Source organism: Rattus norvegicus, chromosome 13, assembly GCF_036323735.1.
Source record: "Rattus norvegicus strain BN/NHsdMcwi chromosome 13, GRCr8, whole genome shotgun sequence".
Lineage (NCBI taxonomy): Eukaryota > Metazoa > Chordata > Mammalia > Rodentia > Muridae > Rattus > Rattus norvegicus.
The window spans coordinates 35,797,139-35,822,219 of NC_086031.1; positions in this window are offsets into that span (position 1 = coordinate 35,797,139).

Genomic DNA, 25,081 nt, shown 5'->3' on the forward strand with positions numbered 1-25,081 from the left:
AGCAGAGAGCTGCTGCGGGCTGGGATCCGCGGGTGTGGGACTTCCGGTAAACACAGGATGTGCCCGGTCCTAGAGGAATTCTGCCTCTGTGTCCCGATTTCACCAGGCAGCTTTCTTGCAGCAGACAAGTTGGTCTTACCTGTGGTCCTGAGGCTCAAGTTTGCTCGCGGGGTGCTGCCCACGGGCTCTCTGCAGCGGCAGCAACCAGGAAGACCTGTGCCGCCCCTTCTGGGAGCTTCAGTGCACCAGGGTTCCAGATGGCCTTTGGTGTTTTCCTTTGGCGTCCGAGATGTGTCGGATTTTTTTTTATTTACATATTAAATGTTATCCCCTTTCCCATTTTCCCCTCCAGAAACCTGCTATCTCATCATCCCCTACCTTCCTCGGGTGTATAAATTCTTCCTTTTTTAATTGAAGAAAAAATGATCATTTTATCTAATTAGCTCATACTCTTTTTCTTGCCCTTAATAAAGTAATGATGAGAAAGGTGACTTGGCCTGTTACTTTCTACAATATCCTGCACAGAAAGTATTATGAATTATAGCAGGTTCCAGTTATTTCCCCCCTAAGGATAAGGATCATAAGATAGAGCTACAAAAATTGCTGTTGGGTACATAGAGTCATGAGTGACATAGATGAGGTTGGTGGTACATCGAGTCATGAGTGACATAGATGAGGTTGGTGGTATATAGAGTCATGAGTGACATAGATGAGGTTGTTAGTACATATCTTCACAGTCCAGCATTTGGGTAAGGAGAGAAACTCATGATCATCCTCAGCTATACAGTGAAGTTGAATGTGAGCCAGCCTTAACTATATGAAACTCTTTTTCAAAAAAAAGTTTGAGCATATAAATTAAACACACACACACACACACACACACACACACACACACACACACACACACACAGACAGACACACAATTTCTGTGTGAATATAAAACATAAATGAAAGGCCAGTGTTGGACTTGTATTCAACTAGACCAAATAATCATGGATTTCAGATACACATCAGGAAGTCAAGCTTATGAGCATGGCATTGAAAGTTGCTGTCTGCTCCTTTTCATTAGGGTATGGGAGAGTCTGATTTGTTTTAAGGTACAATTTACTCTTTTGATAAATCTCTATTGATTTGTGCATGAGCTATATTTTTCATAAACCAGCGCATAACTTAAAGATTTATTTTGAGTTGTGTTTATAGTGTAAGTTTGTGCATGTGAGTTCAGGTATGTCCATCAGTGTGTGTGTGTGTGTGTGTGTGTGTGTGTGTGTGTGTGTTTGTGTGTGTATACATGTGTGCAAGTGCAGTGCCCTTCATTGTGTGGGGGCATGTGTACACCTGTGTTCAGGTGCATGTGAAAATGTGTGCCTGCTTGTGAAGTCAGATATCTCTGGCACTGTATCTTCGGAAGCTTGCATGTGCTGTTTGGGACTGGTCTCTTAGCCTAGAATGTCATCATGTAGGGGCTCCAGGTGCCATCTTCTCTGCCCTATATATCACCTTTGCTGTGAGTGCGCATTACCACCTGGACTGGCTTTAAACTATCATATCCTCACACTTACAAAGCAATCCCTTTACCTACTGAGCTCTCCCTCCAACTCCTTTAAGATAGAAAACAGCTCTCTGGTAGAGGCAGGTGCAGGCATGTTAGCTGTGTGATAAGCTTCCTGGGAGGAACACCGGGGTGGATGAGGGAAAGCTTTGCCCATTTGTTTTCTGGAATGATCACAGGTTTTTTCGGGGGGAGGATATGCTAAGCATCTCTCTCCCATAGGGAGAGATAGGTGCTGAAATATTTTACTCTTATTTTGTTTCAGTTTTGGCAAGCACATCCTCTACTGGCAATAGAACCTGCTTGTCATTTCCAAAGATACCCTCCAGAAGAAGCAGAAAGTCATGGACATCCAACTCATCCATATGCTGCTTTTGAAATTCTGCCTGTTAATCCTCACCTGCAGGGTGAAGGCAGGATTCTGCTTGGCTCTGTGACAGGCTGCTTTGTTCTTGCTTCCCTCTCCTTTGGCCCTCTCATCTCTTATCTTTCTCACTTTAGCAAGAAGCAAGTTTGCTAGAGAGTCACTGAAAAGTGTGTGTGTTATGGAGAAGGACCAGAATGCAAACCGAGAGATGGGTGTTTTGGAGCTGACAGAATGCTGTTTTCAGGGAAGGAAAATTATTTCTGCCACTGTGCTATGAGAAATAGACATGGCTGAATTCTGAACTTTGCACGCAAAGTGACCTTCTAAGGGTTGCTGTACCCAACTAAAAGGAACTGGCTTAGAATATGTAAGTACAAGGTGGGGGTGTGGTAGGGGATAACTCATCACTTAATGGTGTTTATTACAGTGTATAGGACCTGGAGTGTATCCAGGTAAGTTGAGAATTTGATGAATGTGTGCAAGGTACCATTGGTGCGAAATAAAAATAATTTTCTAAGAACCATGGTGATATGGAGACTCTGGAGTGGTTCAGGTCCAGAGCCCAATTATACCTCATCTTGGGCTAGTTTTGGCCCCACCAATAAATAGTCATTCCTTGTCCACCTCTGTGTTGAACCTAACATCCTGTGACCCATAGATAAAAAACCTTTTGGAATCTATCAACTTAGCAGAACATTGGCTTCTATAAACCAAGAGTAAAAGATGTCATCAGGTATCATCTGAGACATGTAGGACAGATGATCTCCCCTATTTGCCATTTTGGGGTGAAGGTTTGAATAACCTCATACCATAGATTCATATATGTGAATGCTGGTCACTAGAAAGTGGAATTACTCGTAAAGATTTCAATGTTTAGAAGGTGTAGCTTTGTTGGAAGAAGTATGTCATTGGTATGGGCCTTGAGGTTTCAAAAGCCCATGCTTAGCAGATTTCTCTCTCTCTCTCTCTCTCTCTCTCTTTCTCTCTCTCTCTCTCTCTCTCTCTCTCTCTCTTCTCTCTCTACCTTAAAACACACACACACACACACACACACACACACACACACACACTTTCTTTCTCAGCTTGAAGATTGAAGATCAGGATGTAGGTCTCAGCTACTCCTTCAGTACTTCAGGGGTTACAATGCTCCCTGCCATGGGCAAATGGATTAACCTCAGAATCTGTGAGCAATTCCGCAATTAAATGATTTATTTTTCTTTTCTCTCTCTCTCTCTTTTTTAAATAAGAGTTACCTTAGTCTTGGTGTCTCTCCATAGCAATGGAACAGTGACTAAGACACTCGCCTACCTAATGTTCCCACCAACTTGTTTCTAAATTCTTCATTTATGACTCTTTTCTCTCTACTACTTCAAAACTCCATGAAACTCCTTTTATGTTGGGAAAAGGAACCTGGGGTAACCTAGAGAACTTTCCTGGTTCATTGGCACTCAAAATTGGTATATTCTTATTCCTTTTTGGGTGAGAGTTGTGTTTTCTTTTGAAAAATATTAATATATATATATTAAGATCCATTTGATCTTATGATGATCATCGGGAAGGTTAAAATGTCAAGGGGAAGAGTATGATTATGCTTCACACTCATTATTCATATGTAGGAGGAGTGGGCACAGCCATTCTTTAGGGTGCTGTGATTCTGCCACACTTTCATGTTATAAATGTTCTTTGATATCGCTGACTCTGGGCCAAGCTTTTGGCTGGGAGGTATTGGGTTCTAGAAGGAACTCACTGTAGTAATTATGCCAAGTGAGCATGCTATTAAACTTCTCTCTAAATATTTACATTTACCTCATAGATCAAGAAGGATTAGTTACAGTCTGTGTCCTTTGGTCTGTGTACACCCTCTTCATGTATGTACATAGCTCTCTCTCTCTCCACATAGACTTTTCTGGAAATACCCAGTCTTATATTCACTATTCCGTAAGTAATTCAGTAGCATGACTATTTATAAAGCTTTTACATTCCATTGGTAACAATAGATATCTATAGGTACTTAAAGTACAGGGGACTGTGCATGGTTTCCATAACAATGATACAATCCTGCACAAGGTCATGCATGCAAAGAACACTGGAACATCTGTGAGTTTGGGGTTCTATGAAAGGTCTAGGATTCAATTCTGTTAAGGATTCTGCTATGGATATTGGTTGCCAACTTGACAGGATCGAGAACCAACTAGTACACGAACTTTTGGGCATATCTGTGGGGAAGTTTTTAGACCGAAATAATTGACGTGAAAATATTAAACGTTTGAACCTTTCCATGATCTGGGACTCTGGACTAAATAATAAGGAAGAGAGGCAGTAAACTCCAGTGTTCTCCCCACTCTTCCTCTCTCTTTCTCTGTTCCTGGCTGTGGATACAATGTTAGCAGCTGCCTCAATACTACTATCCCACCATGATGGACTATATCTCATCCCGTTAACATATTCTCCTTCCTAAAGGGGCTTTTGTCAGGTATTTTGTTACAACAAGGAGAGTTAACTAATACAGTTGGGAAAGAAGATTCTGTGCATACAGGAATCTCAACTTGTGCTTGTCTAGTTATTTACACATGCCATTTCATTCTCATTTCCCGTCCTTATGGCGTGTTCTTAAATATGTATGGATTCTTGCGGACAGTGTCTTGTGTTCTGTTATGTTCATTTTAGACACACACACAGATGACATTTTGCACGTCATTAACTTCCTTTGGTTTTGATTGCCGCTTCGTTATTTCCAGAGCTCTTCGTGTGTATGCAACTAATCTATCTCCCACAAATGGTGTTTATTTCCTGACACTTATTTAACTTAATTCGCTTAAATCTAGTTATCCATGTCTTACATTTTAAAAATTTGTATATTTGTTTGTGAGCCTGTGTTTTCCATGGCACATGAGTTTGGGTCAGAGGACAGCTTTAGGGGTCAGTTCTCTCCTTCCGTCATGTGGATGCTGGGGACTGAATTCAGGTTGTCACACTGGGTGGCAGGTGCTTTTCCCGTAAATTCATCTTGCCAGCCCCAAGAAATCCAATTGAAAAAATGGTGCTGCCTGGTTGCCTATCCTTGCTTCTCTCTGGTGAGGGTCAGAGTGACTTGGTGGCATGTGATTCCTAGGCTATTAGGAATGACCTTGCTTATGGGCCAGCACAGAAAGGAATACCTATAGAGACAGTTTGTCTTCCAAGTCTGTCTATCTTGTCTTGGCCAAACAGTTTTAGGAAGGAGATACTGCAGACCCACATAAAGTCCCCTTGGCTGCAAAAACTTGCTTATCGCTAAGCCCTTCGCCCTGACTCTACAAAGGGCCTTAACCAACTTTCCCCATCCCCTCACAGGTCCCTCAGTTTTTCATAGCTGTCCCTTACTATGTGCTCTAATAAGCACAGCTCTAGCTATCAAAGTTCAGACTCCTGTCTCTTTTGTGCCTTCTGTCATTTCTTCCTGCCTCAGGAATCTAACAGTGGGTATGTCTGCCGTGTTGGAATGGGTGCTAAATTATTTTATGGCCCTAACAATCCAGCTTCTTTGGCCTGCCAATGGGGACTGAAGACCAGTGGTTCACCAGGAAGCTTCCAGATTGCATTGGCAGGCTGGGACTGCTGTGGTACCTAGACTAGACTCAGAACCAGTCACACCTCTTACAATGAGTGGCTACTAGATTCTCAGCCTCTCCAGAGTACAGAAAGACATTGGTGAATTACCAAGGATCTATCTTGTAAGTCAACTCAATCAATCCCCCTTTAATATGTATTGGTTCTTTGGTGTATCTTCCACTAGGGAACACTGACAAACATACTTCCTTCAGTTTTAGATGCTAAAAAGATCTCCTTTTTTGTTCTCCATGCCATATATTACTTGTGTCTAAAATGTCTCCAGTATACCTCACTCAAATCAACAAAGTGAAATCCACAGAACATAATTTTCTACCACGGGGAAACCAAAGTATTCGCCTTTATTTTCTCTTACTAGGTTTGGAGTTGTAACTTTCAAATTAATTTCTCAGCTTGTTACTTCTATTACTGATGCTGATCTGGTTGTATTTTCCTTTAGAAAATGAGACATTTTTTCTTTCAAGGCAAACTTTATACTACTTTGTTTCTGAGATCTTTCCTCTTTTCTTTTTAAAGTTCTCTCTGCCTTGCCCCACTCCACGCAACAACCCCTCTCTGTGTGTGTATGTGTGTGTACATCTGTACATATGTATCACATCATATGCATGGAAGAGTTTAACACCTACCTTGCACCTTGCCTGAACAGGGGCTCTTGTCTGTCCTGGGCTTCACACACTAGCTAGCCTCAGAGTACACAGAATCAGTCCTCCCTCTGCCTCTCATCTTGCTATAGGAATGCTAGTACTGCACACTTGTGTTGCACTTCTGGCCTTTATGGAACTTCTGAGGATTCAAACTCAAGCCCCCACATTCTGCACAGTGTGTGCTCTGTTTCTTAGCCCAAGCCTCTCTCCCCTTTCCTACTGCATCCTGTTTGCCCTTTCTTGCTATTGTAGCATGTGGATGTCTTAGAAGGCTTGAATTGATGTCAGGGAAGACATAGCCCTGTCTGCTGCTTTTTGCTGTTGTTTTTTGTTGTTGCTCATTTGTTTTGTTTTGTTGTTTTTATGTTTAAGTTTGTGTGTAATTTTATTCTTCAGCACAACTTTTAAAATAAATTTGACATGTTAATAAAAGTCAGCTCAGATTATTCTTAAAGGCACACAAACTTTATAGATGAGCTTATTTTCTTTGGAATCCTTTCCATTATTTTGTCATTTTGCTTAACATATTTTAACACAATATTGTTCAAAACATAATGCTCCCAATGACTTGATATACAGGCAATGTTCCTTAATCCGTATGCAATTAACCTCTGCAGACACATGAAATATTTTTTCTGCTTCAAATATCTTTTGTCACATACTAAGATTACTTTGGTTTTAATCAAACTTTCTGAATCAATTTTTTCTATTCAAGAGGATGAGAAAAAGGCATTCATATATTTGAATATTCACAAATTTCTGCTTATAAAGCATGTGCTCTTTTACTAAAAGAATTTGTAGACAATTTACATGTCTTCTATATTGTGAATCAGATCGTATTTTCTAGCTGAATGAAACTGGTAATTGCCATAGTTTATTGTCCTTTGGAAAACACTGCCCTCCTCCTCCATGAGGTCTAACATTGATAATCGTGTTGCCAGAAGATGAATATTTTGTTTTTTCTGAACTTATTGTGACTTATCTTCTTTTTGAAAACTCTCTAACTGGAATGTCTATGCTTATACAACCATCTGGAACATTAGCTGGGTAATGGTTACCTGTGTTTGTTTTGACACAAGTGTAGCTCAGCTGAAGCTCCCTTTAAGTATGGTATTGAATGTAGGAGTTTTGTTAGGTGACCTTTCAGAATTAAGGGATGTGAAGTGCACTCCTGGTTTGCCCTGAACGGTTAATGCATTTGAACTCCGTAAGATGCTCTCACTGTGTCTATTGAATTAATGAGGTCATTTGCCTCGACAGGTTTTCTAATGCAGAACCACTGTTGCCATCTCCAGCAAATGTCTTTTAACTTTAATGCTATTTTCCTAGTATTATTTTAAACCAGTTTTGAATTTAATTATCTAATAAATTAGTTCACTTTCATGATTTTTTGGCTCCATCTGCATAAGTGAAATGGAATTATAATTAGTTTCAAGTTTATTAATGTGTAGTTGTGTCCTACAGATTCAGATTTGAAAGTATCTTGGTTTAGTTGAAATTATCACTGTAAATGTTTGTTATTTTTGTCTTGGTCTGTTTGATTCTCTCTCTCTCTCTCTCTCTCTCTCTCTCTCTCTCTCTCTCTACCTTTCTGAATTTTAAGACATATCTGATACAATTATTAATTCCTTTAAACAACTTGGAACTTCTGACCACATCTATTGTTTGTTTGTTGTTTGTTTTGTTGTTGTTTTGGTTTTGTTGTTTGTTTTCTTTGTAATTGGTTGCTCTCTTTTCCTTCACTTTGTTCTTTCTGTGTGAAAAAAAAAGGAGGGACTGGGGATGGTGAAGATAGGAAGAGGTTGAAAAGCCAAGGTCTGAAATCTGGAAAGGAATGGAGGAGAGGAGCTAAGGAAAGCTTAGCACAAGCACACCCCTCCTCTGGATGACCTAAAGAGGCCCTCAACTTACTTCCATGTGCACATGAATACCCAGTGAAGAATAAATGCCTTCAAGTAGTTTCACTGACAAACTTCAGTGTTTGCAAATCTACAACATTTTTAGAAGCTTTATTATGGTAAAAGGTTTTTTTAATATTTTCCTTTATTTGTGTGTGTGTGTGTGTGTGTGTGTGTGTGTGTGTGTGTGCGCGCGCGCGCACAGGGTGTCTGGGTGTGGATGTGTGTGATGACATGCATACAGAGGCTGGAGAACACTTACAGGAGTTAGTACTTTCCTATTATGTTGTTCGTGGAGCTACTACTAGGGTTGTTAGGCTTATGAAGAGACTCCTTTTGCTGGCCCAGGATAAGTATTTCTAGTGAAAATCCTTTAAAACTTGTCCTGTGGACACTTTATCATATTTTTTAAAGTTTTGTTTAATCTTTTTTTGCAGTCCAGATTTTATCTCCCTCTTGGATCACCCTCTGACTGTTCCTCATCCCATACTCCCCCACTCCCACCCCACTGGACTCCCCACTCCTTGGGGCCTCCAGTTTCTTGAAGGTTGGGTGCATCTTCTGTGACTGAGCCCAGACCCAGCAGTTGTTGTGGGTCTCATGTCAGCTGGTGTATGTTGCCTGGTTGGTAGTTCAGTGGTTGAGAGATCTCGGGGTACAGGTTAGTTGAGACTGCTGGTTCTCCTACAGGGTCACCCTCCTCCTCAGCTTCTTCCAGCTTTTCCCTAATTCAACCACAGGGGTCTGCAGCTTCTGTCCACTAGTTGGGTTTAAATATCTGCACCTATCTATCATTGTCTTGGTCATGCTATTTTAACACTACAATCATAACATACTTAATACAGAGGTTAAGGCAGGAATATCAGAGGTTCAAAGTTTTCCTCAGTCAATGCTGAGCTCAGAAGACCCTGTCACAAAACAAAACAGCAACTCAAAATGATTATGGCAGAGCATTTCTTCACAGCTAAATATAAAGTGTTTTCTTCTTGTGGGAATAATGATTTCCTAATGTCTGATTTTTTTTTCTGTCAAATGCATGTTTACTTGACGTTAACACTGGATATGTTTAGCGCTGAAGAGAATATTCAAGACAATTTAATGGACTCTTCTCTGAGTACTTTGTCCTGATTAGAATTGTGCTGGTTATTTTTTTTATCAGGTTTGATGTTTGTTCTATCATAGAGACAATTTTGATAGTTATGAGAGCAGTCTTCATGCATTAAAAATTCAGTTTACAAATCTCACTTTCTTGTATGATCTTGTTTAGGGTTTTAGTAACAGTCTTGCCATCTCAAAAGAGAAAGTTAGATTTGTCATTGACTGGTAAGTGGCCCCAGGCAAACTGCTTTGAGATCTCAGGATTGCTTCCTTCACAAATCAAGGCTTGCGGACATGCTTGCGTTGCAGGGCTTTTGCAATGATTAAGGTATAGCTAACTGCAAAGTGCTTAGTGCCACCATTGGCATCAGGTAGAGAATCGGTGTACAGTCGTTATTACCACTCCATTATTATTTCATAGAGGGAAATGTCTCATAAAGCTGGAGTATACTGGAATAAACAATAACCTTTTCGCACTCATACTTGGCTTCCTTGGTCAGGATTTGAGTGTCTCTCTGTGAGGAATACTCAATCACAAACCCACCCATAGAGTAAAATGGAATAGTAAATTGTCCATGATAATTTGGGTGATGCAACCTTTAGCATTCTGTTCTAGCCCGAGAGCCTCCTCCCTGACCCTACGCATTGTTTTAATAACGGGGGAGATTTGCTCCCAAAGGATGTATTTGTTGTGGTTTTACAAAAACATGAGTGTTGCACAGTTCCACCTCAGGCAGAGCTAGCTTAGGACAGAACACTAAACTTAGAGCATTCTCATGAGTGGAGGAGATGTCTAAATGGGTAAATCGCTTGCTAGACAAGTCTGCGGACCTGTCTTTGGATCCCCAGAACCCATGTAAAGCTGGATGTGGCAGCATGACCCTGGAGACCCACAGCTCCTCCAGTGATAAGGGAACTGGAGACGAGAGATTCTCAGAAGCATGAAGGTGCTCTAGTCCGCTGTATGCAGCAGGAAATAAGAGATTCTGTCTGAAACAAGATATAAGACAAGGACCGATACCTGAGATTGTTCTGTGAATTCTACATGTGCATTATGGGGTATGTGTGACTCTACTCCCACACGAGCGTGCACACGACATACATACACATTTCCAGAAACAAAAAATAGCACTTTAAGTATTAGGTACCATTTAACACACACACACACACACACACACACACACACACACACACACACACACACACACACAGAGGAGGGGGATAAAATATTCTCAAGTAATAGTTACCATTTATACAGTATATTTTCCAAGACTTTTAGAATTTATTTTACAATATTATGTTGCTTCTTAATATCCCTAGACAACAGGCCAAGGAATTTAAGGTACTTTTCAGAAAGTGGAGCATAGAATAATGAAACAATTTACTCATGATTTGATTATAATTATAGGTGGAATTGGAAGAAAATCTATATCACTTTTTGCAGTGATTGCTCCTTGATTATTTAAGGAACAATGGGTGCTTATTTGCTGTCAGTGGATCTTTTTCTAGAACAAGTCTATTCAGATATTTGCCCATTTAAAAAATTATGTTGTCTTCTCATGTAGATACATGTTCAGGCTGTTAATATGCTAAATCAACATTGCACTTCTAGAATAAATCCCATCGAAGTATTATTTATTCTCATTTGCATATAGAGTTAGATTGGTGCTGCTAATATTTTATTTAATATTTTTGCAGATACAACTTTCTCTCTACACACACACATATATATGTATATATATACGTATATATATATATATATATATATAAAATTTCATAGGTATCTATTAATGTTGGCTATTTGTTAGGGTTCTTTAAGGGAACAGAACTGATAGACTATATACAAAAGAGGGGAGATTTAGAACAGCTTACAGGCTGTGGTTTGAATAGTCCAACAACGGCTGTCTCCTGAATAGTCCAACAACGGCTTGGAAAGACCAAGGATTAGGTACGCATTTAGTCCATGGGGCTGGATGTCTCAGTCCTCCCAATCTGGTGCTTGAGTCTTGGCACTGTTGTAGAGCTGCTGGTCTTTACGTTACATTGGCATCTGAGGATGTAGACTCTAATGCCAGTGAGGGAATGCGGCAGCAGCAGCAGGAGAGATGAAGTTGCCAGTAAGAGTGAAAGAAAGCAGACAGAAATTAAAAGCTTCCTTCTTTCACTTTTTTTTTTTTTTTTTTTTTTTTTGCGAACTGTCACAAGAAGGTCTGTCTAAATTTAGGGTGAGTACTCCACCAAATAATCAAATATAGAAAACATCTCATAGGTATGCCCAGGGCCCTGGGTTTAGTTAGTTGCAGGTATAGTCTAATTGACAACAAAGATTAGCAGCTGCTGCGTTGACTTTATGTAATGAATTGCTCTTGCTTTTTGTTTTGAGACAGGGTGCCATTTGTAGTTTTGCTGACCTATAACGCCTGATTAGTACACGCTGGCTTTGATTTTGTGGCTATATACCTAACTCACATGCATCATTGTTGAGATTAACAGTGTGACCCACATCCGCTTTATAGAATAACTTTAGCATTAAAATCGTTCCTTCTTTGCAGAGTTTCTAAACGGGTTCTGTGCAGCATCGGTATGATTTCTTCCTCATAAGCAACCAGCAAGCTACTATAGCCTGGGTTTTCTCTTTGCAAATGTTTTAAACCATGAATCGTGGAACCTGTAAATAGAGATAGAATTGAACACATTATTTATTTCTTCTCCAGGGAAGCTGGCAGTTTGTGTCTCTGAATGCATTTTCCCACTTAAGCTGTTGGATCTATTAGCATAAGTCCTTCATAATGACTCATCTTATTATCTTACTAACATCTACAGAGACAGAACTAAAGTCACCTTTCTCATTCTTCTATCAGTAATTCATGATCTCTTTCTCCATCGTCACTATGGATAGACATACATGTGCATATATTATAGATATTGAACATATAACTATATTTTAATCATAAAAGTTGTGATCTTATTGATTTTTTACATTATTTCATATGTTCTACATGATTTTTCTGCTATAATCTTTATATTTTTTATCTTTGTATAGTTTTAAAACTTTTATTATTATGTATTTGAATTGCTTTCTTGCATGGATATATGGTATGGGCACCAGTCACACACACAGTGCTCTTGGAGGACATAATAGGGCAGTATATTCCCTGTAGCTGGAGTTATAGGAGGTTGTAATCCAATGTATGGGTGCTGGGATCAAGCCTGGATCCTCTGGGTGAATAGCAAATATTTTTAACTGGTGAGCCATCTCTTCAGCCCCAGGAGTTAGTGCGTGCATGTGTGTGTGTGTGTGTGTGTGTGTGCTTATATGCATGTGTGTGTGTGAGGTGGTGTGTAGTCAGTCTGTGTGGATGTGTGTATGTAGTGTGTGTGGTGTGATGTGTAGTCAGCCTTTATGCATGTGTGTGTAGTATGTGTTTGCGCCAGTGTGTATCTGTGTGTGTCCATGTATGTGGTATTATGTGCAGCCAGTATATATACATATGTGTGTAGTATCTGCTTTACAGAATAACTTTAGCATTAAAATCATTCCTTATTCTCAAAGTTTCTCAAAGGTTCTGTGTAGCATCGGTATGATTTCTTCTCCATAAGTAACCAGTAAGCTACTATAGCCTGTGTGTATGTATTGGTCTTTGTGTTTATGTGTGTGGTGTCATGTGTAGTCAGTCTGTGTGCATGTGCTTGTGAGTATGGTTATACATTTGTCTGCATGTGTATGGTGTGGTGTGTGGTCAGTCTGTGTGCATGTGTGTGTAGTATGTGTATATGTGTGTGTCAATGTGTGTCTGTGTATATGTGTGTGTGCACATGTATGTGTCATGATGTACAGTCAGTCTGTATGCATATGTGTGTAGTACGTGTATTGGTGTTTGTGTCTGTGTGTGTGGTGTCATGTGTAGTCAGTCTGTGTGCATATGCTTGTGAGTGCGCTTGTTCATGTGTGTGTGTGTGTGTGTGTGTGTGTGTGTGTGTGTGTGTATGTGTGTCTGAATAGCAGAGGGACAGATGTTTATTCTTGATTAAGTGTTTGTCTCTGAGTCTGATTCTCATCAGCTTGGTAAGATGGGCTGCCCAGTGAACTTTAGGATTCATCTATCTCTGTCCTCCAATCCTAGGGCTACTGAAGTAGTTTCTGTTTCCAAATATTTGAAGGGTTTGCAGCTATGCCTTTTATTTTTAACTTAAGTTCATATGGCCTATGAACATGATTTTTTTTAAAGTTAATTGTTTAAAAGTGTTGATATATTAGCCCTAAATTTTATATATACTCTACTCCTTACACACAAGACTCAGGGAGAATCATGGAAAAGGAGTGGAAAGATTGTAAAAGCCAGAGGTTGGGGCAGACACTGAAAACAGAGTTTTCTGGACTTGGAAGGACCCCTGCACTCAGGAACTCACAGCAACTGTGGCTGCCTGCACAAGACCAAACCAGTCCACTCTACAGTGTGGCAAGGGAGTTCACAAGACCCCACCTCTAGCACGGGAATATTGGAGTTGAAGGCTGCTGTGGGTTATTAATATATAAAAGAAAGAGAATATGATTTTGGAACAGGGATGAATTGGGGACAATCTGGGAGGAGCTGGAAGCAGGAAATATGAGCAAGATACACATATGCACATGAAATCTTTAAAAACCAAAATACTTTAAAAGCTATTGAAATGCGTTTCATGATGTATCTGAGGGTTGTGTGGGTATGTTCTTTATTCACTTGAAAAACCATACTCTCTAATTGGGAAGAGGACTGTACAAATGTAAATTAGGTCATTTTGTTGATTTTTGGTGAAATGTTTAAGCAGTAGTTGCCTAAGTTTTTAAAATTTTATTTACATCCTCTTTTACAGTCCAAATTTTATCCCCCTCCTGGTTCATCCACCGATTGTTCCATATCCCATACCTCCCCCCCGCCCCCTATCTCCATGAAGATGTCCCCATCCCCCACCAGACCTTCCCACACCCTGGAGCCTCCAGTCTCTTGAGGGTTAGGTGCATCTTCTCTGACTGAGTTCAGACTGGGCAGTCCTCTGCTCTATATGTGTTGGGGTCTTTATATCAGCTGGTGTGTGCTGCCTTGTTGGTGGCTCAGTGTCTGAGAGATCTATGAGATCCTTTGAAACCAACGGTAGTTGTGGAATCCTCTGCCTTCAGTGCAGCTGTCTCTTCTTCAAGCATCTTTTATTCTCTTTTAGATGCAACGACCTGTTTGACATACTGATCATGATTTTTATTCAAAGTGATATGTGGTTCTAAAATCTGGTTTGTGTGATTAAATAGACATTGCAAGATTTTTTCTTTAAAATTAGTTTCAGCATGCTATGTATTTTAGATCATCATCATCATCATCATCATCAATTTTGGAATGTTCTGAGTCAGGCAGGATTTCATAATATAGAGAAACTCCTGTAACTCTTTATGTCACCAAGGATGATTTTGACCTTCTGACTCTAGGGCCTCAAATCCCCAAGTTCTGGGAATAGAGTCAAGAGCCACCACACCCAGTTTGCATGGTTCTAAGGATGGAGCCCAAGGCTAGGTTAGTCATCACCCTCCAAACTGCAACCCAGGGTGAGCATTCTTTATCCTTTTGAGGAGGTAAAAGGTAAGGAGACTTAAAATGTATTTACATGGCTGTTCCACCAGAGCTCTGTACTCCTTTGTATCCATACTAGTTTCTTTTCAGACTTGTTCCTTGTATTTGAAGGATTTCCTTGTCCTCACACACATTGGGTATCAGGAAATTACTTTATCTTTTGTATTAATTGTCTTTGTGGCTTCTTTAATAACTCTTTTCTCTATGTAAGAAAATCTTACCTGATGAGTTTACATTCTTCATTTTGTTTCTGTACCATCTTCAGAGTTTCATTATTTAGTATGCTAAAAAGTTCTCTTACATTTTTTTTTGGTTTACCATACACTATGTGTTTTTAATATACTTAAGTTTTTAGACATTTTCTTTAGTACTGCATGCTTGAAATTATTTCTGCTTAAGATACGTTTTAAACTTGATTAATTTGCTTTAAAATTTTATCATTATCACCACACTTAAGTATTTGATTATAACATGTCTGGGTAATATTAATTAATTAATTAATTAATTATCTTTGGGACTCTGTCATGAATTTTCATCCAGAGCACTATAATTACTATCAAATTTCAAAGAATTCAATGTCATTATTACTTATGTGTGGCTTTTTGAAGTGTCACAATTTGTTGCCGTGTCTTTTCTCCCTTGGCCTTTACTTATTAAGCATGCTTTGCTTGGTGTAGTTTCTACTGCTGTGTCTGCCAAGACACCAGTCTTATATTCTGCAGTGCTTGTCCCCAGGATGACGAGCCCAAATTCTATGCCTATGGTCTTTAGAAGTCTGGCTCAGGGCATGTTGTACCTCCTCCCTCAGTCTTTTCCATAACTTTCTTCACTGGAGCTGTGCCACTGTAGTGCTGAGCACTGTGTTTTAATAGCATTATAATTTCTTCTTCCTTCAGATTGACTGAGGTCCTTCTGATATGATGCCACAATTGTCTTTTAACACACTACTTGATAGATATTTTTAATAACCTTAAAAATATTGTTGAGCTCATTTCTGAATTGCAGTTAGATGACTTGTAATAGTAAGATTGATTTGATATTTGTCTCTAAACTTTTCTAGTGGCAGCAGGGTATATTTATCAAAAGAGTAAGCTTGTCTCACTACTGAGGCAAAGACTCTTCCTTCTTTGTACTCTAACCAACGATCCTTGCATTATAATGTTCTTTGGATAGGAAGTGAAACTGATGCTTTTTATAAGTTTGCATGAATTTGAGCACTCTTTCCCTTGGAACTGGTATTTTTTTGGTAATGTTTCTCTAACTATTCAATCATGTTCTGTCTGTACATGGACCTGTCTTCTACACAGTGCTTGCAATACCTATCTTTCAGAGAGTCTCATCACGTGATAGCCAATGTCCAACATCTTTACTGTTGTGAATTTTGCTTCAATCTTTGGGTAACCCAAGCTAATATGTATTTTCCCTTTTATTTTTTAAATTCTTTTTAATTTTAATATTCTCTTTCTCCTTCTGTGTATGTATGCGTGTATGTCTCTGTCTCTCTGTCTCTCTTTGTCTGTCTCTGTCTCTGTCTCTCTGTCTCTGTCTCTGTCTCTGTCTCTCTGTCTGTCTCTCTGTCTCTCTGTCTCTCTGTCTCTCTGTCTCTCTGTCTCTCTGTCTCTCTCTGTCTCTCTCTGTCTGTCTCTCTGTCTCTCTGTCTCTCTGTCTCTCTGTCTCTCTCTGTCTCTCTCTCTGTCTCTGTCTCTCTCTGTCTCTCTGTCTCTGTCTCTCTCTCTCTCTCTCTCTCTCTCTCTCTCTCTCTCTCTCTCTCTGTGTGTGTGAACCACACATGTGCAGATACCTGATGAGTCCAGGAGAGGACACTGAATCTTCTGTTGCTGTAGCTACACAGTTATGATCTGTACTATGAAGGTTCTGGGGATTGAAATCACGCCTTCCAGAAGAGAAACACATGTTCTTAACTGCTGAGCCATCCCTTCAGTCCCTTAGTTGTGTCTTACAATAAGGCAAGTATTGTCCTTATTATTCAGTCTTAAATGGGAGCACATTTTGTAGATGGTAGATGTCTGTTAGCTTGGATTACTTCTAAAAGATTGTAGCAATTTTCAGATTTTTGACATTGGTCATTATTGCAAACACAAACACTTTTCTCTCTGTAGCCAGAGGCTCAATTGAGTATCAGAAATATTCAGATACGTGAATTTTTACCTAAATATTGTTCTTCTTGTCATTCCCTTCATTAATGGTGTAATATAGCAACTGTGACTGTTAGAGACTGCCAAATTGAAAGCATCTACAAGCATGAGGGGAGCTACCCTCTGAGGCTATCTATGAGTTAACTAGATGGAGTTAGATAAGGCAATAAGACCTATTCTAGACATGGACAACAGCAGCTCATCACCTGGGATCCTGGACTGCACACAAAGAAGAATGGTAGCTGTGAATTGTTCCTTTCTGTCAGCTTTCTGGCTGCAGATGAAATGAGACAAGATTCCTAAAGTTCTGGACACCATACCTTCCAGGCTATGAGAGATGGGACTCTCAAACTGTGAGTAAAACTAAGCCTTTCCTTCTTTAAGTTGGTTTTGTTCAGTATTTTGTTATAGTAATGCAAAAAGTAACAGATAGAGTATAATTATTTGGACAGTATTTTGTTACATTCAGTCCAATAGGGATACCGGGGCTGCTTTAAAGCATCCAGGAGTGTGCATGTGGGTAATTTGCAAACACATGCCATTTTATCCAAACTGTACTAGCTAGTTTTATTTCAACTTGACACAAGCTGGAGTTATCACAGAGAAAGGAGCCTCAGTTGAGGAAATGCCTCTGTGAGACACAGTTGTAAGGCATTTTCTCAATTAGTGATCAAGTGGGGAGGACCCAGTCTGTTGTGGGTGGTGCAGTCCCTGAGCTGGTAGTCTTGGGTTCTATAAGAGAGCAAGCTGAACAAGCCAGGGGAAGCTGAGCCAGTAAGAAACATCCCTGCATGGCCTCTGCATCAGCTCCTGCTTCCTGACCTGCTTGAGTTCCAGTCCTGACTTCCTTTGGTGATGAACAGCAATGTGGAAGCGTAAACTGAATAAACCCTTTTCCTCCCCAACTTGCTTCTTGGTTATTATGTTTATGAAGGAATAGAAACCCTCACTAAGACACTTGACCCTGTGCAGATTCTGATTTCTTGGGTAAATGTATCAGTATTTTATGAACATTGAGGAATAACTGCATAGCTGCAATTCTACTTTGATTTTTCAACTTTCCACCACACATATTTTTTCTTTTCTTTTTCTTCAATATAAATTCTCAATTTTAATTCAGTTAAAAGGGCAGAGAAAATACAAATATAGATTAAGAGATCTCTATAAATTTCACTGTATTTTTATAAACCTGAAGTTTTCTGTAACACCGTTTATTGATCACATAAAGGGTTCACACTGGTCTAAGATTCCAGAACCATTATGACAAATTCAAAATTGATATTATACTTAACCTTATAGTTCAAAGAGACAGTTTTACATCTATAGCACAGTAGTTGAAACCTGACAGCAGATGTCTCTAAAATACCAATGGTAAGTCCACCAAGGTGCATTTCTTTCACTGTTTCCTTATAGAGGAAACAGAAGTCTAGAAGGTTATTTTTTTTCAAGAACAAATTTTTAACTCATCCTTTTAAAACCTGAAGATCTAATCCCATTCTCTTAGAAGAAGAAACTGGAAGTGAAAGTTGTTAAATGGCTGACTAATATGAGCAGTGACATTTCTTGGCTGTCTACAATAGCTAACTCTGTCATTTATACAAGATTTCTGAGATTTTACTGGAAACTCAAGTCAAGAAGTTGAAGAATATGGAGCTAGAGAGGTTATTCAATGCTTTGTAAGCATCAGGCCCCTGAGTTTGAAACACTAGCATCCGTAGAAAAGGCTGGACATGGCTGCATGCTTGTTCGTAATCTAGGTGAAAAATTCCTGAGTCTTGCTTGCCACTTACTTCATGCCAGTTTCAGTGAGATGCTCTGTCTCACAGGGAGTATGGGTGGGAATGGTAGAGCAGAGCAGTACCTACAATGTCCACTGTCATATTGATGCACACAATTGAATATGTGAAGTAGACAACACACACACACACACACACACACACACACACACACACAGACACAGACACATACACACACAGACACTAAGTTAGAGAACTGGACTTAGAAGACCAAGAAAAAAAAGATGAATTAAAATTATAGTCTTAGCAAATGCTAGACAAACAGAAGCTGTTGGAGTGCCACAGTGACATGCTGTTTCTGTGGAACAGTGCTCTACTGCACAAGAGAAGATGCTTGGGAGAGGGATGAACTGCCACATGTCAGATTTGGTTGTTGTTGTTTTTATTTTTTGCTGGAATATAAATACCCAGGATTCGGAGTTCTGGACAGAATTATATGATAGGCTGAACCCATAAGTTAATACAATTTAAAAAGAAGTTTATTTATTTATTTATTTATTTATTTATTTATTTATTTTCTGAGATGTGGTTTCTAAAGTATCCAAAGCTGTCCCGGAATGTGCTATGTAGCTGAAGATGGTCATGAACTCTGATTGTCTTCCCTCTAGCTGCTGAGTGCTGAGAATATAGGTGTGTCCTACTCTCCCAAGTTGATGGTATGCTAAGAAAGGAACTCAGGGCTTTCTGCATGCTAAGGTAAGCGCTATACAAACTGAGCTACATCTTCATACTCTGATTTTCATCTTCTAACTGCCAGAAGTAGACAAAGAACTATCTAATCCATCTCATTAGTCAGTCCTTGCCATTAACTAAGACCAACAAAATAAACTGTTGTCCTTTAGATGATGGAGTCCAGATGAAAAATAAAGAAATATAACTGATATGTGGTGCCAAACTTCATAACTTTATTCCCAGAGTTTTGTGCCAATGAACAGAGGATTTTGAGTGCACACTTGCCATTGTGGTTCTCAAAGTGCAGTATCAGTAACCTGAAGACATCTAGAATATTCTGTGAGTTTAAAATATGTTCCACAGGTGTGAATGTTTTTGAAGTTGTATCCTGTACCATGTACATTTATATATATGACAAGCTCTGCAGGAGAAAAATCCATTTAAGTTTGTTAACTAAGGTTTCCAATATTTATTTAATTATTCAACATTTAAAAAAATTCCTTCTGCTTCTGATTTCTGTCTGTACCTGGAGCTGACCCTGTGCCGTACCTCTCTGTACCCAGATCCTGGTGGGAAAAGCCAGTCTCCAGGAGTGCTGACACACAGGCTTACAGGATGGTCAAGAAACTGTCAGAGACAGTAAGATCAGCTAACATCAGAGAAGAGCAGATGGGAAGAGGCAAGGCAAGAAACTAAGCAACAGAAACCAAGGTCACCTGACCTCATCAGAACCCAGTTCCCCCAAAACAGCAAGCCCAGGACACCCCAACACACCAGGAAAGCAAGATTTTGATTTAAAATCACAACTCATGATGATGATAGAGGACTTTAAGAAGGACATAAATAACTCCCTTAAAGAAATAAAGGACAACACAGGTTAAACAAGTAGAAGCCCTGAAAGAGGAAACACAAAAATCCTTTAATAAATTACAAGAAAACACAAGCAAACGGGTGAAGGAATTGAACAAAACCACCCTGGATCTAAAAATGGAAAGAGAAACAATAAAGAAATCACAAAAGGAGACATACTGGGAGATAGAAAACCTAGGAAAGAGATTAGGAGTCATAGACATAAGCATCATTAACAGAATAAAAGAGATAGAAGAGAGAATCTCAGGGGCTGAACATACCAGAGAAAACATTGACAAAACCATCAAAGAAAATGCAAAACAAAAAGCTCTTAACCCAAAATATCCAGGAAGTCCAGGTTGTAATGAGAAGATCAAACCTAAGGATAGTAGGAATAGAAGAGAGTGAGGATCCACAGCTTAAAGGACCAGTAAATAACTTCAACAAAATTCTAAAAGAAAATGTCCCTAACCTAAAGAAAGAGATGTCTATAAACATGTAGGAAGGTTGCAGAACTCCAAATAGATTGGACAAGAAAAGAAATTCCTCCTGTCAAATAAAAGTCAAAGCACCCAAGGCACAAAACAAAGAAAAAATATTAAAAACAATAATGAAAAAAGTCAAGTAACACAAAAAGGCAGACCAATCAGAATTACACCAGAATTCTCACCAGAGACTATGAAAGCCAGAAGATCCAGGACAGATGTCATACACACCCAAAGAGAACACACATGCCAGCACAGGCTATAATATCCAGCAAAACTCTCAGTTAACGTAGATGGAGAAACAAGATATTTCATGACAAAACCAAATTTACACAATATCTTTCCACAAATCCAGCCCCACAAAGGATAATAGATGGAAAACTCCAACACAAGGAGGAAAACTATGCCCTATAAAAAGCAAGAAAGTAATTTTCTTGCAACAAAGTCAAAAAAGATAGCCACAGAAACATAATTCCACCTCTAACAAAAAAAATAACAGGAAACAGCAATCATTGGTCTCTAATATCTCTCAAAATCAATGGATTCAATTCCCAATTTAAAAAGACAATAGACTAACATACTGGATATGTAAAGAGGACCCAGCATTTTGCTGCATACAGGGAACACACCTCAGTGACAAATACAGAAACTACCTTAGAATAAAAGGCTGGAAAACAATTTTCCAAGCCAATGGTCCCAAGAAATAAGCTGCAGTAGTCATTCTAATATCAAATGAAATTGACTTTCAACCATAAGTTATTAATAAAGATAATGAAGGACACTTCATATTCATTAAAGGAAAAATCCAAAAAGATGACTGAATATCTATGCTTCAAATGCAAGGGAAACTACATTCATAAAAGAAAACTTATTAAAACTCAAAGCATACATTGTACCTCACACAATAATAGAAAGAGACTTCCACACCACACTCTCATCAATGGACAGATCATGGAAACAGAAACTAAACAGAGACACAGAGAAACTAGCAGAAGTTACAAACCAAATGATTTAACAGATATCTATAGAATATTTCATCCTAAAACAAAAGAAGCTATTTCTTCTCAGCACTTCATGGTACCTTCTCTAAAACTGACCATATAACCAGTCACAAGACAGGCCTCAACAGATACAAGAAGATTGAAATAAACCCATGCATCCTTTCAGACCACCACAGACTAAGGCTGGTCTACAATAACAACAAAAATCACAGAAATCCCACATACATATGGAAGGTAAACAGTACTCTACTCAGTGATAACTTGGTCAAGGAAGAAATAAAGAAAGAAATTAAAGATTTTTTAGAATTCAATAAAAATGAAGGCACAACATACCCAAACTTTGGGGTCACAATGAAAGCAATGTTAAGAGGAAAACTCATAGTTCTGAGAGTCTCCAAAACAAAACTAGAGAGAGCATACTCTAGTGCAGATTGACAGTACACCTAAATGATCTAGAACCAAAAGAAGCAAATACACCCAGGAGTAGTAGATGGAAACAAATAATCAAACTCAGGGCTGAAATCAACCAAGTAGAAATGAAAAGAACTATACAAAGAATCAACAAAACCAGGAGCTTGTTCTTTGAGAAAATCAACAAGATAGACAATCCCTTACCCAGAATAACCAAAGGGCGCAGAGAGTATCCAAATGAACAAAATAAGAAATGAAAAGGAGGCATAATAAAAGAATCTGATGAAATTAAAAAAAAATCAGATACCACTACAAAAGCCTATACTCAACAAAACTAGAAAATCTGGAGGAAACGGACAATTTTCTAGACAGATACCAAGTACCAAAGTTAAATGAGGATCAGATAAATCATCTAAATAGTACCATAACTTCTAAAGAAATAGAAGTAGTCATTACAACTCTTCCAACCAAAAGAATTCCAGGACCAGATGGGTTTAGTGCAGAATTCTACCAGACCTTCATTGAAGGCCTAATACCAATACTATCCAAACAATTCCACAAAGTAGAAACAGAAAGAATACTATCCATTTCCTTCTGTGAAATCATGATTATGCTTATGCCTAAACCACAACATGATCTAACAAAAAAAAGGAATTTCAGACCACTTTCCCTTATGAATATGAATGCAAAAAGATTCAATAAAATTCTCACAAACTGGTGCACTGAAGCTCCCGGAAGGGGCGGCACAGGTCTTCCTGGTTGCTGCCATTGCAGATAGCCCCTGGGCAGCACCCCACGAGCGAACCTGAGCCTCAGGACCACAGGTAAGACCAAATTTTCTGCTGCAAGAAAGCTGCCTGGTGAGCTTGGGACACACGGAAGCAGAATTTCTCTAGGACCGGGCACGTTCTGTGTTTACCGGAAGTCCCACACCCGCAGATCCTGGCCCGCAGCAGCTCTCTGCTCCCAGACCCGGTGAGAGAGAGACCCAACCGCCTGGTCAAGTGGGCACTCCTGAGGCTGCAGAGCGGAAGAGACCACCAACACTGCTCACCCCTGCCCACATCCCTGGCCCAAGAGGAAACTGTATAAGGCCTCTGGGCTCCCGTGGGGGAGGGCCCAGGAGCGGCAGGACACCTGCCTGAGACACCGCCGGAACCTGAAAGAAACAGACCGGATAAACAGTTCTCTGCACCCAAATCCTGTGGGAGGGAGAGCTAAACCTTCAGAGAGGCAGACAAGCCTGGGAAACCAGAAGAGACTGCTCCCTGCACACACATCTCGGACGCCAGAGGAAAAAGCCAAAGACCATCTGGAACCCTGGTGCACTGAAGCTCCCGGAAGGGGCGGCACAGATCTTCTTGGTTGCTGCCTCTGCAGAGAGCCCCTGGGCAGCACCCCACGAGCGAACTTGAGCCTCGGGACCACAGGTAAGACCAAATTTTCTGCTGCAAGAAAGCTGCCTGGTGAACTCAAGACACAGGCCCACAGGAACAGCTGAAGACCTGTAGAGAGGAAAAACTACACGCCCGAAAGCTGAACACTGTCCCCATAACTGACTGAAAGAGAGGAAAACAGGTCTACAGCACTCCTGACACACAGGCTTATAGGACAGTCTAGCCACTGTCAGAAATAGCAGAACAAAGTAACACTAGAGATAATCTGATGGCGAGAGGCAAGCGCAGGAACCCAAGCAACAGAAACCAAGACTACATGCCATCATCGGAGCCCAATTCTCCCACCAAAACAAACATGGAATATCCAAACACACCAGAAAAGCAAGATCTAGTTTCAAAATCATATTTGATCATGATGCTGGAGGACTTCAAGAAAGACATGAACACACTTAGGGAAACACAGGAAAACATTAATAAACAAGTAGAAGCCTACAGAGAGGAATCTCAAAAATCCCTGAAAGAATTCCAGGAAAACACAATCAAACAGTTGAAGGAATTAAAAATGGAAATAGAAGCAATCAAGAAAGAACACATGGAAACAACCCTGGATATAGAAAACCAAAAGAAGAGACAAGGAGCTGTAGATACAAGCTTCACCAACAGAATACAAGAGATGGAAGAGAGAATCTCAGGAGCAGAAGATTCCATAGAAATCATTGACTCAACTGTCAAAGATAATGTAAAGCGGAAAAAGGTACTGGTCCAAAACATACAGGAAATCCAGGACTCAATGAGAAGATCAAACCTAAGGATAATAGGTGTAGAAGAGAGTGAAGACTCCCAGCTCAAAGGACCAGTAAATATCTTCAACAAAATCATAGAAGAAAACTTCCCTAACCTAAAAAAAGAGATACCCATAGACATACAAGAAGCCTACAGAACTCCAAATAGATTGGACCAGAAAAGAAACACCTCCCATCACATAATTGTCAAAACACCAAACACACAAAATAAAGAAAGAATATTAAAAGGAGTAAGGGAAAAAGGTCAAGTAACATATAAAGGGAGACCTATCAGAATCACACCAGACTTCTCGCCAGAAACTATGAAGGCCAGACGATCCTGGACTGATGTCATACAGACCCTAAGAGAACACAAATGCCAGCCCAGGTTACTGTATCCAGCAAAACTCTCAATTAACATTGATGGAGAAACCAAGATATTCCATGACAAAACCAAATTTACACAATATCTTTCTACAAATCCAGTACTACAAAGGATACTAAATGGTAAAGCCCAACATAAGGAGGCAAGCTATACCCTAGAAGAAGCAAGAAACTAATCGTCTTGGCAACAAAACAAAGAGAATGAAAGCACACAAACATAACCTCACATCCAAATATGAATATAAAGGGAAACAATAATCACTATTCCTTAATATCTCTCAATATCAATGGCCTCAACTCCCCAATAAAAAGACATAGATTAACAAACTGGATACGCAACGAGGACCCTGCATTCTGCTGCCTACAGGAAACACACCTCA